We start from the raw sequence: 5518 nt of genomic DNA on the forward strand, positions 1-5518 counted from the left end.
GGTGCAGTTTTTCCTAAATATCCAATGGATCTTGCTGGTCTTCTGCAACACGTGGCTAATCAGCTAAAGGCAGGCAGAAGTATTGGCCTGCTTATATTGGAGGAGGTGGTACACAAAATGGCAGGAATAGGAATCACCAGGGAAGAGACGATGACAACGGAGCAACTAGAGGCCATGACTGGTGGAGAGCAACTAAAAGCTGAGGGAGGTTCTTGTGGCCAGACCAGAAACACTAAAAAATCCTCCCAGAGATTAAAGGATGCCCTATTGGACTATGACCTTGCTCTTCCCCTTGTTTTGATGATAGCTCAGCAGCAGGATAGGGTGATCTTTCAGGAAGGTGGAGAGAAAGATGTGGAACTGGTGGGAAAGCTCTATGACCAGTGCCATGATACCCTGGTACAGTTTGGTGGATTTTTAGCACTGAATCTAAGCACAGAAGAGTACACAAAGAGAGTGCCCTCGATTGATGTGCTCTATCACAAATTTCATATACCCCATGATGCAGCATTTTTCTTGTCTAGGCCAACGTATGCACACCATATCTCATCCAAATGTGAACTTAAAAGATCAGACATGGGAAGTAAACAGCAACATAGAGTCCACAAGTACATAGCATCCTGTGAAATGGTGATGGCGCCTGTCCGTGAAGCGGTAGTCTCATTGCACGTTTCCAATGTCTGGGATGACATCAGCCCTCGATTCTATGCCACATTCTGGTCACTGACAACGTATGACCTTGCAATTCCACACACCAGCTATGAACGGGAAGTCAGTAAACTTAAAGTCCAGATGAAAGCACTTGATGGCAATCAAGAAATGCCTCCAGAGAAAAAGAAAAAAGAGAAGGAGTGCTGTAGTGCTCTTCGGGACAAGCTGCTTGAAGAAGAAAAGAAACAGATGGAACATGTACAGTGAGTTCTACAGAGACTGAAACTGGAAAAGGACAACTGGCTTTTAGCCAAATCTAGACCAAAGGAGACCATCAAAAAATTTTTACAGCTGTGTATATTTCCTCAATGTATTTTTTCAGCAGTCGATGCTGTTTACTGTGCTCGTTTTGTTGAATTGGTACATCAACAGAAAACTCCAAATTTTTCCACACTTCTTTGCTACGATCGAGTTTTCTCTGACATAGTTTTCACAGTGGCAAGCTGTACTGAAAATGAAGCGCGTCGATATGGGAGGTTTCTTTGCTGTATGTTAGAGACTGTGACTAGGTGGCACAGTGATAGAGCCACATACGGAAAGGAATGTGGAAACCACCCAGGATTCCTTACTATACTGCGGGCAACTGGATTTGATCGGGGAAATCAAGCTGATCAACTAGACTATGAAACTTTCCAACATGTGGTACATAAATGGCACTACAATCTAACCAAGGCATCGGTACATTGCCTTGAAACAGGTGAATATATTCACATGAGGAATATCTTGATTGTGCTAACAAAAATACTTCCTTGCTGCCCGAAAGTTTTAAATCTGGGTCAGGCTTTGGAAAAAAGAGTGCATAAAATCTGCCAAGAAGAAAAAGGGAAAAGGCGTCGTCTACATGCATTAGCTACCGGCTACTCTGGGCAGTTGAAATGTAGGAAGTCATACATGATACCTGAAAATGAGTTTCATCGCACAGACCCCACTCTGAAGAACGCAGTACACAATGGGCCTGTTGGCGGGTCTTCTTCATCTTCCAGAGGAAGTGCATCTAAATCTCATGAAAGCAGTGCTGATGAGAATGATAAATCAATGGAGACAACTCCTTCACCACTAATCAAGAGTAAGGAGAGAGAAACAGGCAGGAAAGGATTGGACAAGTCAAGGGAAAGAAGATCCAGAGAAAGAGAGAAGGGAAGGAAAAGGAGAAAAGAGAAAAGACTCCAGAGGCCAGGGTACTCAGTAAAGATGGTAAAGAAAAACGGCCAAAGGAAGAACGGCCAGAGAAAGATGAAAGAGCAAGAGAGACAAAGGAAAGAACACCTAAGACCAACAAAGAGAAAGAAAAATTCAAGAAGGAAGAAAAGGCTAGAGGTGAGAAATTCAAGACCACTGTCCCCAACATAGAATCAAAATTGACTCAAGAAAAGGAAATAGAGAAGGAGTCATTCAGAGAAAGAGATATAGCAAAGGAAATAAAATCAAAAGAAAATGTTAAAGGAGGAGAAAAAAGACCAGTTTCTGGGCCCTTGAAGTCACCTGTTCCCTGATCAGATATGACTGAGCCTGAAAGGGGACAAAAACGCCGGCATAAAATTGATAGACACTCTTCTCCATCACATACCTCAACAAGAAAGGACAGTCTCATCGGACTCAAGGAGTCTTCAGCGAAGCTGTACCTTAGTCATCCCCCTTCACCACCAAGCAAGAGTAAGGAGAGAGAAACAGACAAGAAAGAATTGGGCAAGTCAAGGGAAAGATCCAGAGAAAGAGAGAAAGAAGATGGAAAGGGCAGAAAAGGTCGGAAACGGCATCACTCAAACAGTGACCAGGAAGTGCTACCAGACTTAAGGAAGAGGCAAAGGAAAGAAGAAAACGGAACGATGGTGGTTTGCTGTTTAAAACAAAAAGTGAAAATCCATGTGATTCTCCTTATCCAAATGAGAAAAACAAGGGGGACAAAAAAATAAAAATAAAAATAAAAAATAAGTCACAATCTTCAGGCAATGAAAAAGGCAGCCATTCATTTAAATCTGAAAAGATGGATAAAATCTCCTCCAGTGGCAAAAGGGTATATACAGACCCCTAAGTTGAAGGTCTCCTGGAGGAGAATGCCAATGCTCCCTGCATCACTCTCAGAACGGTATCTCCCATAATTCAGAGCTTCTGGTGTTGTCCATTTCAGGGGAATCTGCTTGAAGTCAGAAGATGACTACAACCCCCCATCCTCTAGACAAGTCATTCCAAAGTCACCAGTTGTCAGGATGTTATTTTCACCTCCAGTCAGTACCTTGCAGCATGGTTCCTGTGTATACAATCTTCATTTGAAATTCGCCACCCAGAAGCAGCATCTGATGAAAATTTCATCCCTTTTTCTCAGAAAAGAGAGGAAACCGCCTCCGGGGACTAGTTCCTTAATGATGTAAATAGACTGCGTTTATGTGCAAACTCCTATACCTTTGACAATATTGGGATGACTGATTGTATTACATGAGGATTTTGGCTTCTTGTAAAAAGTTTAACTTTAGTTCCTGCCGGGAGCCGATCCACCTTTGCTGCTTGACACAGTCCCTGCAGGGAAGAATCATCTGCACAGCTTATGTTTCAAGGGACCTGGTGCATATGACATATGTTTGCTCCCCCTCTTAAGCACTATGTGTTTTAACCAGGACCACCTCCCTGAGAAAGGTTGTTTCCCCAGGTTAGGGGTTAACAGGACTAAGGAAGAGAATAAATCAGTAAATCCCCCTAGTGTTACAGGGGGACATACCATGTACTACTTATGAAGAACTTGGACTAAGACTGTTGGCAATAAATGTGGGACTTGTTGGGCCCACATCTCCAGGGGTCTGCCCACCAGGGAAAGCACCAAAGCCTATACCCCCCGGAGACGCACTGACACAGGGCAGTCCCAGGGAAGGCAAGCAGCGAGGCTGGGAGGACGGAACCTTTACTGGGCAGGATAAACTCCTTCAGTCACTTCCTTGTAGCTTATCAGTAGAGCAATAGAATAGTGACCTTGGAATAGCCCTTATAATGGAACACAAGAGATTAACCTAGACAAGATTAAAATCAACAGAACTAGAGAGAGACAGGATTATGGAAATGAAACTAGGAACTGTAGAAGGTTTCCAGAAACATACCATGATGTAATTATAGAGGCATGCTTATGGGATCAAATAGTATAAATATAGATGGAATAGAACAATAAAAAGAGAACCCAACCATGCTGATCAACTGAACGCTGCCTCTGTGTCATTCATTCTTCGCCGACTCCGTCCACACCTATGGGAACCCCTGGACCTGCTGGGGCTGGACCCCAGCAACTTCCTGGGAAAGATCATTTGTACATGAGGTAACAGCAGTAGCGGTTTGATCCTTTCATATGCCCTAAAATATGTCACCAAATTTACCCTTGCTCAGTCATCCTCCTGTTGTGACATCTTCATGATTGAGAATGCATTTTTTATTCTAGTTATGGCCATACTGACGATGATAAATCCTAACCATAACCCTCACCCTCACCCTAACCCAAACCCTCACACTAACCCTAACCCTTACCCTCTCCATCACCCCCACCCTAAACCTAACCCTAACCCTCACCCTAACAACCCCAACCCTAACCCTAACAACGCTAAACATAACCCTAACCCTAATCCTAACAACCCTAACCCTAACCCTGGCCCTAACCCTAACCCGAACCTGACCATGACCTTGACCCTGACACTGACCCTAAACTGACCCTGATGATAAACCTAACACAAACCCTGAAACTGACCCTGACGCTGACCCTTACCTTGACACTTACCCAGGCCCTGAACCTAAACTGACACTGACGCTGACCCTAACCCTGACCCTAGCCCTAACCCTAACCCTAACCCTAACCCTAACTTTAGTCCAAGCCATAGCCCTAGTTCTAGCCCTAGCCCTAAGCCTAGTCCTAACCCTAACCCTAGGCCTAACCCTAGCCCTAGCCTTAGCCCTAAGCCTAGCCCTAACCCTAACCCTAGACCTAACCCTAACCCTAACCCTAACCCTAACCCTAGTCCAAGCCCTAGCCCTAGTCCTAGCCCTAGCCCTAAGCCTAGCCCTAGCCCTAGCCCTAGCCCTAGCCATAACCCTAGCCCGAACTTCGCACTTGGGAAGAAAGCCGGCGCCACCCCACGCCCCCACCTTGAGAAAGAGGATTTATGCCAGCCACCCACCATGTCTTTCCAGGCAGAATTCACCTACGACCAGCCTCCATCACAGGTGGCTTCAGACTACCCGTCCCTTCTATGGCTGGCAGGTGCTCCTTGAATGTCTGGGGCCTCAGCACAGGTGGCTTCAGAAAATCCCATGAAACAGCAAAAGCGCAAACACTCTAGCAAAATCCAATCATACAAAGACCAACAGTGTCTACATGTCTTAGATGCAGGTGAGGGGCCAGGTGTCCTGCTGCCCAAGGTGAGGGAGAAGGTTGGGGACAACTCCAAGACTCCAGAAGGGAAGGTCAAAACTCCTCACTTGGGAAGGAAGCCAGCAGGTCCCCCACCTGAGACGGAGAAGGCGGCGGCGGCGGAGGAGGAATTAGACCCACCCACCATGTCCTTCCAGGCCTCCATCAGAAGAGGCTTCAGAAAACCTGGTGAAAAGGCGAAAGCACAAACACTCACGGAAAAGCCAATGGGACAAAGACAAGCAGAGTCTACACGAATCAGATGCAAAAGAGGGGGCAGGTGTCCTGCCGCCCAAGGTGAGAGAGAAGGTTGGGAACAACCTCAAGACTCCAGAAGGGAAAGTCAAAACTCCTCACTTGGGAAGGAAGCCAGCGGGTCCCCCGCCTGAAGTGGAGGAGGAATTAGACCCGCCCATCATGTCTTCC

General features: G+C 45.9%; 1 pseudogene; it reads left to right on the forward strand.

The window, feature by feature from the left end:
• Positions 1-6: 6 nt before the first annotated feature.
• On the forward strand, positions 7-3136 carry LOC102253795 (annotated as a pseudogene).
• Positions 3137-5518: the final 2382 nt, after the last annotated feature.

The sequence above is a fragment of the Myotis brandtii genome, unplaced genomic scaffold (genome assembly GCF_000412655.1).
Source record: "Myotis brandtii unplaced genomic scaffold, ASM41265v1 scaffold932, whole genome shotgun sequence".
Classification (NCBI taxonomy): Eukaryota; Metazoa; Chordata; class Mammalia; order Chiroptera; family Vespertilionidae; genus Myotis; species Myotis brandtii.